This window comes from Ranitomeya variabilis, chromosome 1 (assembly GCF_051348905.1).
Source record: "Ranitomeya variabilis isolate aRanVar5 chromosome 1, aRanVar5.hap1, whole genome shotgun sequence".
NCBI classification, from domain to species: domain Eukaryota; kingdom Metazoa; phylum Chordata; class Amphibia; order Anura; family Dendrobatidae; genus Ranitomeya; species Ranitomeya variabilis.
Window position 1 is genome coordinate 216,189,725 of NC_135232.1, and position 11,285 is coordinate 216,201,009.

The 11,285-nt window shown below is 46.7% G+C and overlaps 1 protein-coding gene across 2 annotated transcripts in view; it reads right to left on the reverse strand.

Annotated features, from left to right (window-relative positions):
• The window catches only part of TRAFD1 (TRAF-type zinc finger domain containing 1), a 66,089-nt gene extending 57,469 nt beyond the window's left edge, over window positions 1–8,620 (reverse strand). The window contains exon 1 of one of the 2 annotated variants that reach the window (XM_077292489.1): window positions 8,473–8,620. The gene's annotated coding sequence lies outside the window, so the exon portion shown is untranslated. Of the gene's footprint in view, window positions 1–8,360 lie in introns of both variants that reach the window. The other variant, XM_077292498.1, reaches the window with a different exon arrangement.
• Window positions 8,621–11,285: the final 2,665 nt, after the last annotated feature.

Genomic DNA, 11,285 nt, shown 5'->3' on the forward strand with positions numbered 1-11,285 from the left:
CTTTTCATTGTATAGGAATCCTAACCTATGAGTGAAGTAATCCAATTCTAAATAAGCAAAGTAAAGTAGCAACAAAAAAACGAAAAATTGTACTTTTAGCAATTATTAATCATAATTTTTTAATCTTTTAATCTATTTGGCTGTTCTAATCAAGCCTGTAGTTTTAATGAAAGAAGTCACCAAGAAAGTACCTATTAATGATAGTAAATTCATACCGGCAAGGGGGAGTACTAATGAGACAGGGGTCGATAACGAAGAATTAAATAAATATTACAGGAAGATGGACATATCTGTCCTGTCATTAAAGCCAGAGGGGCCCGTAGCTCGTGTCCTCATAATCCATTTTGCTTCTTGTTGCAAAAGGATTTTTCCCAAATCTCCTCCCTTAGAGGTGAGGCTTACTTTCTCTAAACCTACAAAGGTGAGAACTGTCGGATCACCCTGGTGACATTCCCTGATGTGGCTTATGAGTCTAGGTACTCCTTTACCCGTAGATACGGATTTAAAATGTTCCCTAAATCTGACATATAATTTGCGTATTGTTTTGCCAATGTAAAATCGTTTACACGGGCAAAACAGCGCATATACAACAAATTCCGTTTTGCATGAAATAAAATGAATTATGTTATGTGAAATTGGACCAATTTCTACCACCTGCCCTGTCATATGGTATTGACAAAAAGGGCAATTTCCACACCGGAAATTGCCTTGTGGAATGGTTTGGTTTAACCAAGTGCTTTTTTTGTCCTTTGTCACTCTGTTACGGACCAGGATGTCCCTGACTCTGGTGCTGCGCCTGTTGGAAATGAGGGGACCTGCTGTAGTTCTGGCAGAGAGATCGCTATCTCTCTCCAATACGTGCCAATGTCTGCGGATGGTGGAACGTATCGCATCATCCATTGGTCCGTATTGGAAACAGAAGGCGAATCTCTGTTGAGGATTCTTGACAGGGGTTACATTTTTAGATTCAACACGTTGGATGGTGGATTTTAGTAAATCTTCGGGGTACCCCCTTTCTCGGAACCTATGGAATAATTCATTAGATTGTGTTTGGAAGCCACTGGATGTATTATTTAGTCTTTGGACTCTAAGAAACTGCCCATAAGGTAAAGAATTTTTTACATGATTGGGATGATAGCTGTTATAATGTAGCAGAGAGTTACTAGCAGTAGATTTGCGATAGACAGAAGTACGTATGGTATCATGTTCTATTTGAACAGACACATCCAAAAAGTCTATGGTTTGGCCTCCGAAATGAGAGGTAAAGGACATCCCCATTAAGTTGATCTCATTAAGGTAAATAACAAATGATTCGAACTCTGTTTTCGTGCCGTCCCATACCATGATCACGTCATCAACGTACCTCATATATAATTTGATATGTTTAAGATAGATGTTTTTGTGAGAATAAATGTAGTCCTCTTCAAATACCGCCATGTATAGATTGGCAAACGTACATGCAACCGGGGTCCCCATGGCAGTCCCTGTGGTCTGCCTGTACCATACATCCAAGAACATGAAGGCATTGTGGGTGAGTATGAATTGGAGACTCTCACACACAAATTGGACATATTCAGAACTTTTTGTAGTGGTGAGCAAAATTCTCCTAATCATGTCCACGCCCATATCTTGAGGGATGCTAGTGTACAGGCTGACCACATCTAGGGACACCAATGAGAACCCCGGCTGCCAGACGAAATTTTGAATGTGTCTGAGAAAAGAGTTGGTATCTTTTAGGTATGAGGGAACATCCATAAGAATCGGGCGTAAGAGCCAATCGATGTACTGGGATAGGGGCTCAGTGAGTGACCCTATCCCAGACACGATGGGTCTGCCTGGGGGACAGGTCACGGACTTATGAATTTTTGGTAAATAATACCAATGGGGTTTGGTAGGATAATTGGGGAGCAATTTCTCTGCCTTCTTTTGGGTCAATACCCTATTTTCTTGGTGACTTCTTTCATTAAAACTACAGGCTTGATTAGAACAGCCAAATAGATTAAAAGATTAAAAAATTATGATTAATAATTGCTAAAAGTACAATTTTTCGTTTTTTTGTTGCTACTTTACTTTGCTTATTTAGAATTGGATTACTTCACTCATAGGTTAGGATTCCTATACAATGAAAAGGTAGATCTCACGTCTTTAAAATTAAAATCCTGCGTATATGTGGAACCTTGAGTCTATAGCATATATTATCATAAATGTTGGTTTAAGATCGCTTTCTGTATTGAGCTTTTGATAACTTGTGTTTATCTGCATTTTATCCTTGCTATCTTGGTTTTAATTTGCACCTTGTTAATTAGCACTTTTGTTCATCTGGAGGTCGATGACGCCGGAGAGGAGGGGTTTCTACCCTATTTCTCCCGGCGTAACTTCCTCCGGATCATGGACCCGTAGAAGCGCTACCGTTTAGCGCGAAACGGCCGTCGTCCGTTCTGCCTTGCACGCTCCTCACCTCCCACTCCCCCGTGCCGTGAAGATGCATTGCCGCAACCTGTAAATAAAGAAGATTCTTCTACAGTTCCGGTGAGTGCTGCGTTTCTTTCTAACTATTGACGGCTACATCGCTAATTTCCACACGCTAGCACCTCCGCGGCTAGACACGCCTGATTCAGCACATATGTCTGATTTACCCTCGGACTAAGGAGTGGTGCCACTTTGCTTTTTTCTTCTAATTTTGGTTGGACAATGCTTGGTCTTTAGTGTGCACACCCATATACAGAGGCAGACGTTTCTGGATTGTTAAATTGTATTGCGGATAGCAACAGAATGGATCCAGACGCTGGATCTGTGCGTTCTAGCTTACAAGCCGGCCGGGAGGACGTTGCACAATATTTTAAGGAGTGTGAACAGGCGGATGAATTGCAGATGCTCAGTACATGATCATTGGAATATAAGCTGACCAACCTCTCAGAGCGAGAGATCAGACTATTTTGGACCAATAATTCATTACAGTCATACATAGACAATGGACGTGTCCCAAGAGGTTTAAGAGTGTGGAAAGAGATGTCCCACTTTAGCAGTGATGATATGTTAAAAACAGAATGGGAGCAAGTTATGCTACGGTGCTCCCAGGAATTACTCTTGCTAGTTCTAAAATCTAATATGAAAAATTACGAGATGGTCAGTTCTGAAATTACCAAGACTCAAGCTGAACTACAGAGCAGACTGACGGAAAGCCAATGGACCACCTTTAATAAAAAACTAGACATTAAGCTTATCCCTATACAGGCAGAAATTAAGCAGAGGAAAAGGGATAAATTTCTCCGCGATAAAAATGACTATGACTCTGGCCATATTTTTAATTGGAATAAATTTAATAAAGAGAATCGAAGTTTTAATGGAAATAATTTCAGACAGAGAAAATGGAGTTTTAATAACAAAAAAAGACGCAGCCAGCCAAACAAGAAAGACTACTTAACCACAGAATCCGACTCTAGTTTAAGTGAGGGTCCGAGCAGCAATCCGGAATTTGCAGGAAACGCGACATCTGATTTACCGACAAATACATCACCCCCTTTAGGAGGAAGACAAGGAGGGGCAAACGAAAATCTAGGCCCCCACCGATATCAGAAAAGAAAATTTGTGTCCTGGAGACAGGAACGTCGCTAGTGTCCCGCTCTGATGACCATGTCCTTAATCTTACAAATCGGACGTTAACCCCGGCTCATCTATCTCTATTATCCAAAGGTCTAAACTATTGTATCCCTGGTGACTTTGATTTTGTTTCATTCCAGATAGACCTTTTTAAAGCCACCAGAAAAATACACTTATATAAGTCCTTTCTAACCAGCTCCACCAATAATACCAGCATGGAGGGAGAACAACCCTGCTTCGTGGGCCCATTGGGTTTTATGGTGGGGCCGGGAGAAGAAGCCTTGGCAGAATACCAACATGATGCACAACAACTGTTAAGCCTAACTGATATGGATCCTACCATTTTAGAGACAGCTAACTCTCGAGCTACTACCCCCTTCTTGGGAGGGGTCCCCTCCACGTACATGCCACCTATATCCCCAGGAAACACAATTGATTTATTTGAGACGTTAGTCTTAAAAGACATTGAAGCCCTAATTTATAAGAAACCGCAACCTAATTTAATGATTGATGAGAAAAAAGCCCTATCAGAATTAGCTGGTTGGTCAGATGTTATCATTCGCCCCGCCGACAAGGGGGGCAAAACAGTATTATTACCTAAAGAAGCTTATCTAGCGGAGGCAGACAGACAGCTATCAGATACTAAAATCTATGTTAAATTACCAGGTGACCCAACGCTAAAATATAAGTCTAAACTTTGTACGTTTCTTAGGAAGGCTGTAGAAAATAGGGTATTGACCCAAAAGAAGGCAGAGAAATTGCTCCCCAATTATCCTACCAAACCCCATTGGTATTATTTACCAAAAATTCATAAGTCCGTGACCTGTCCCCCAGGCAGACCCATCGTGTCTGGGATAGGGTCACTCACTGAGCCCCTATCCCAGTACATCGATTGGCTCTTACGCCCGATTCTTATGGATGTTCCCTCATACCTAAAAGATACCAACTCTTTTCTCAGACACATTCAAAATTTCGTCTGGCAGCCGGGGTTCTCATTGGTGTCCCTAGATGTGGTCAGCCTGTACACTAGCATCCCTCAAGATATGGGCGTGGACATGATTAGGAGAATTTTGCTCACCACTACAAAAAGTTCTGAATATGTCCAATTTGTGTGTGAGAGTCTCCAATTCATACTCACCCACAATGCCTTCATGTTCTTGGATGTATGGTACAGGCAGACCACAGGGACTGCCATGGGGACCCCGGTTGCATGTACGTTTGCCAATCTATACATGGCGGTATTTGAAGAGGACTACATTTATTCTCACAAAAACATCTATCTTAAACATATCAAATTATATATGAGGTACGTTGATGACGTGATCATGGTATGGGACGGCACGAAAACAGAGTTCGAATCATTTGTTATTTACCTTAATGAGATCAACTTAATGGGGATGTCCTTTACCTCTCATTTCGGAGGCCAAACCATAGACTTTTTGGATGTGTCTGTTCAAATAGAACATGATACCATACGTACTTCTGTCTATCGCAAATCTACTGCTAGTAACTCTCTGCTACATTATAACAGCTATCATCCCAATCATGTAAAAAATTCTTTACCTTATGGGCAGTTTCTTAGAGTCCAAAGACTAAATAATACATCCAGTGGCTTCCAAACACAATCTAATGAATTATTCCATAGGTTCCGAGAAAGGGGGTACCCCGAAGATTTACTAAAATCCACCATCCAACGTGTTGAATCTAAAAATGTAACCCCTGTCAAGAATCCTCAACAGAGATTCGCCTTCTGTTTCCAATACGGACCAATGGATGATGCGATACGTTCCACCATCCGCAGACATTGGCACGTATTGGAGAGAGATAGCGATCTCTCTGCCAGAACTACAGCAGGTCCCCTCATTTCCAACAGGCGCAGCACCAGAGTCAGGGACATCCTGGTCCGTAACAGAGTGACAAAGGACAAAAAAAGCACTTGGTTAAACCAAACCATTCCACAAGGCAATTTCCGGTGTGGAAATTGCCCTTTTTGTCAATACCATATGACAGGGCAGGTGGTAGAAATTGGTCCAATTTCACATAACATAATTCATTTTATTTCATGCAAAACGGAATTTGTTGTATATGCGCTGTTTTGCCCATGTAAACGATTTTACATTGGCAAAACAATACGCAAATTATATGTCAGATTTAGGGAACATTTTAAATCCGTATCTACGGGTAAAGGAGTACCTAGACTCATAAGCCACATCAGGGAATGTCACCAGGGTGATCCGACAGTTCTCACCTTTGTAGGTTTAGAGAAAGTAAGCCTCACCTCTAAGGGAGGAGATTTGGGAAAAATCCTTTTGCAACAAGAAGCAAAATGGATTATGAGGACACGAGCTACGGGCCCCTCTGGCTTTAATGACAGGACAGATATGTCCATCTTCCTGTAATATTTATTTAATTCTTCGTTATCGACCCCTGTCTCATTAGTACTCCCCCTTGCCGGTATGAATTTACTATCATTAATAGGTACTTTCTTGGTGACTTCTTTCATTAAAACTACAGGCTTGATTAGAACAGCCAAATAGATTAAAAGATTAAAAAATTATGATTAATAATTGCTAAAAGTACAATTTTTCGTTTTTTTGTTGCTACTTTACTTTGCTTATTTAGAATTGGATTACTTCACTCATAGGTTAGGATTCCTATACAATGAAAAGGTAGATCTCACGTCTTTAAAATTAAAATCCTGCGTATATGTGGAACCTTGAGTCTATAGCATATATTATCATAAATGTTGGTTTAAGATCGCTTTCTGTATTGAGCTTTTGATAACTTGTGTTTATCTGCATTTTATCCTTGCTATCTTGGTTTTAATTTGCACCTTGTTAATTAGCACTTTTGTTCATCTGGAGGTCGATGACGCCGGAGAGGAGGGGTTTCTACCCTATTTCTCCCGGCGTAACTTCCTCCGGATCATGGACCCGTAGAAGCGCTACCGTTTAGCGCGAAACGGCCGTCGTCCGTTCTGCCTTGCACGCTCCTCACCTCCCACTCCCCCGTGCCGTGAAGATGCATTGCCGCAACCTGTAAATAAAGAAGATTCTTCTACAGTTCCGGTGAGTGCTGCGTTTCTTTCTAACTATTGACGGCTACATCGCTAATTTCCACACGCTAGCACCTCCGCGGCTAGACACGCCTGATTCAGCACATATGTCTGATTTACCCTCGGACTAAGGAGTGGTGCCACTTTGCTTTTTTCTTCTAATTTTGGGAGGTACATTTTTCTACTGCAGGCAAAAACCCCTCATGAACAGAAGAGTGGATTTTATATATAATGAGAACGGTTTTTCAAGACTATCTGGGAGCGGAGCCCCTCGATAAAGCTCCTTAGGCTGTGAGCAAGGAGCAGAAACAGGAAAAGCTCCAAATGTCTCCAAATCACTGGGTGAAATCAGCAGTGAAAGTGTCAGTTTATACTGCTGATTTATTTATTTTTTTATTACGCATTTTGTAGAACAGCGCCATGCATGCTGCCGAAAATCCACAGCGGATACACTGAGGGGCCAGCCCACCACACAGCGGATACACTGAGGGGCCAGCCCACCACACAGCGGATACACTGAGGGGCCAGCCCACCACACAGCGGATACACTGAGGGGCCAGCCCACCACACAGCGGATACACTGAGGGGCCAGCCCACCACACAGCGGATACACTGAGGGGCCAGCCCACCACACAGCGGATACACTGAGGGGCCAGCCCACCACACAGCGGATACACTGAGGGGCCAGCCCACCACACAGCGGATACACTGAGGGGCCAGCCCACCACACAGCGGATACACTGAGGGGCCAGCCCACCACACAGCGGATACACTGAGGGGCCAGCCCACCACACAGCGGATACACTGAGGGGCCAGCCCACCACACAGCGGATACACTGAGGGGCCAGCCCACCACACAGCGGATACACTGAGGGGCCAGCCCACCACACAGCGGATACACTGAGGGGCCAGCCCACCACACAGCGGATACACTGAGGGGCCAGCCCACCACACAGCGGATACACTGAGGGGCCAGCCCACCACACAGCGGACACACTGAGGGGCCAGCCCACCACACAGCGGACACACTGAGGGGCCAGCCCACCACACAGCGGACACACTGAGGGGCCAGCCCACCACACAGCGGACACACTGAGGGGCCAGCCCACCACACAGCGGACACACTGAGGGGCCAGCCCACCACACAGCGGACACACTGAGGGGCCAGCCCACCACACAGCGGACACACTGAGGGGCCAGCCCACCACACAGCGGACACACTGAGGGGCCAGCCCACCACACAGCGGACACACTGAGGGGCCAGCCCACCACACAGCGGATACACTGAGGGGCCAGCCCACCACACAGCGGATACACTGAGGGGCCAGCCCACCACACAGCGGATACACTGAGGGGCCAGCCCACCACACAGCGAGGGAGTATCTGACTGATTACTGCAGTGTGTGGCTCTAGAGGGCCTGTCCACAACCTAAACACTGATGGTCTATCGGTGGGATCGGGCAACAGTGGAAATCCAAAAACCAAGACCCCAATAGTCAGCTGCTCACTCACTGTAGTGGGGACTGCGGCTCAGCTCCTATTCACTTCTATGTGAGCTGCAGTACCAGGAATGACCAGTAGCCTGGACAGCCCCCCTACAAGTGCTGGGAGGCCAATAAGACAGTGAAGCATCCTGGGAGATTGCCCTGTGCCCACCACCCATCACACCGGTCACTAGTTACATCACCGCTAAGCCATGACTCACCATGACACAGGAGAACCAGGCACAGCCGCCCGGACCTGTTATGTGCAGGTTTGCTGGGACCTGTGGTACCACAGCACCACCTCGGCCCTTCTCAGAAGTCCTGTGCTCTTACCCGTTACTAGCGTACAACTCCGGCTGTCCCCAACGGCTCCACTACTGCCCAACAACAGAGCTCCAACAAACTGGAGCCGCCGCGGTGACGTCAGGGGTCATGTGACCGGTCACATGGGCGGGAGGAGTTAAGAAGTTTCGTTCGCTAAGAAGTAGTGGGCGTGTCCTATTCTGCGATCTCCTCCTACCTGTGGGAGGACGGCACCCACGTGACCTCTTCCAGCAGCTGATGGCCGCGGTGAGGGGACACAGCACTCTGCAGAAGACCGGTCACTAAAGAAACACATACAAATGCACTCTACCTATGGCTACTTTCACACCTCAGTTTTTTGCCATCAGTCACAATCTGTCGAATGTTGAAAAAAACGGATCCGAAAACTGATGCGACGGATCCGTTTTTGCACCGGATCCGACCAGCTGATCCAGCTAAGGCTACTTTCACACTAGCGTTAACTGCAATCCGTCACAATGCGTCGTTTTGCCGAAAAAACGCATCCTGCAAAAGTGTTTGCAGGATGCGTTTTTTCACCATTGATTAACATGAAGCGACGCATTGTGACGGATTGCCACACATCGCACCCGTCGTGCGACGGATGCGTCGTGCAGTGGCGGACCGTCGGGAGCAAAAAACGCTACATGTAACGTTTTTTGCTCCCGACGGCCCGTTTTTTCCGACCGCGCATGCGCGGCTGGAACTCCGCCCCCACCTCCCCGCACTTCCCCGCACCTCACAATGGGGCAGCGGATGCGCTGGAAAAATGCATCCCCTGCACCCGTTGTGCGGCGGAGACAGCGCTAGCGTCGGGAACGTCGGCCCGACGCACAGCGACGGGCCGAGCCTGCCGCTAGTGTGAAAGTAGCCTAATCCTATCCTAAATAAATCGGAGCATGCTCAGCTAAAAAAAAAGGAATCCGTCGCCGGATTCCATCATTTGACGGATCCAGCGCCATAGGCTTCCATTCTAGCAAACGACGGATGGCGACAGATACAAAAAACTTTACTATGTCCATTTTCTCCGGCCGCCGAATAAACAATTTTGGACGGATCCAGCAAACGACGCATGAAACGTGAGGCCATCCGTCGCTAATACAAGTCTATGAGAAAAAATGGATCTGGCGGCAACATTCGCCGGATCTGTTTTTTTCAAAATTCGCCGGAATGAGACTGACGGCAAAAGACTGATGTGTGAAAGGGGCCTTAAAGGGACTGCCCAGGCAACATAAGCCAAAACCAGGAGTGGGTGATAAATACAGAAGTGGTGACCTGTTTCTATTACACGCTTCCTCTGATTGCTCCAATCCTGGTTTTGATTTACAAATACTGAGGTAAAATACTGAGCAAATACTGAACGTGTGCACATGGCCTAACAGGCGTATCTAGGGGGGGCAGTTGGGGCATGTGCCGCGGGCACAGCCGGTGGGGGGCACAGTCGGGCCACCTAATGCGGCGGTCCGCAGTGTCTCCAGCGGCTGCATTCTGCCGCCCCCGGTCTGGGAGTCAGCTGTTCTCTGTGCCGACTGTCAAGCTGACAGCAGGCACAGAGAAGCTACAGCGCGCCGGCTCCCAGGGGCGGACATACCGCATGTGCAGTGATCTGTCCTGCTTCCTGCCCGCGCTTCCTCTCACACAGCGGCGCCGCTGGATGACGTCATCATTCAGCGGCCGGCTGTGCCAGAGAGAGGAAGCTGCCGACGGTGATGCTTCAGGTGCGGGAAAGCGTGCGGACAGGTGAGAGGTGCTGTGTGTGTATGTGTACGTGTGTTGTGTGTATGCGTGTGTTGTGTGTATGCGTGTGTGTGTGTGGTGTGTGTGCATGCATAGAGCTGCGGGGGTATGTGCAGAGGTAAATGGTGTTGTGTGTGCAGGGGGAGGAGAGGGCAATGATGGGGCTGATGGGGAGAAGGCAATGATGGGGTGATGGAAAGGGCAATGATGGGGATGGTGGGGGAGGAGGAAATGATGGAAGTGGTGGAATGGGCAATGATTGGAGTGGGAGGAGAAGGCAATGATGGAGGTGATAGAATGGGCAATGATGGTAGTGTGGGGAGAATGCAATGATGGTGGTGGGGAGGAGGAAATGATGGAGGTTGTGGAAAGGGCAACGATGGTGGTAGTGGAAAGGGCAATGATGGGGATGGTGGGGGAAGAGGAAATGATGGATGTGATGGAAAGGGCAATGATGGGGATGGTGGGGGTGGAAGAAATGATGGAGGTGGGGAGAAGGCAATGATGGTGGTAGAAGAAAAGACAATTATGGGAATGGTGGGGAAGGAGGCAATGGTGGGGGTGATGGAGGAGAAGGCTGTGATGGAGGTGGTGGAAAGGGCAATGATGGTGGTGATAGAGAGGGCAATGATAGGGGTGGTGGGGGAGGATGAAATGATGGAGGTGGTGGAATGGGCAATGATATGGGGTGGTGGGGGAGAAAGCAATGATAGTGGTGGTGGAGAAGGCAATGATGGGGTGGGGTAGAAGACAATGGGATGCGGGGGGAGGAGGACAATGAGGGGTGTTGGGGATTGGGATGGGAGGAAGGGGGACTTATAACGGACTTAGAAACAGGGGGAGGTGGAGGATAACATTATTATCGCTTATTATGTCTAACATAGTCCCTTAGTATAGAGTGTATGTACTTATTATGTATAACACAGTCCCTTAGTGTATAGTGTACTCACTTATTTTACATAGCACAGTCCCTTAGAATATAGCGTACTCACTAATTCTGTATAACACCATCCTTAGTTACATAGTTTCCTCTTTTATTATGTATAACATCATCCCTTATTACATACCATCCTCTCTAGTTATATATA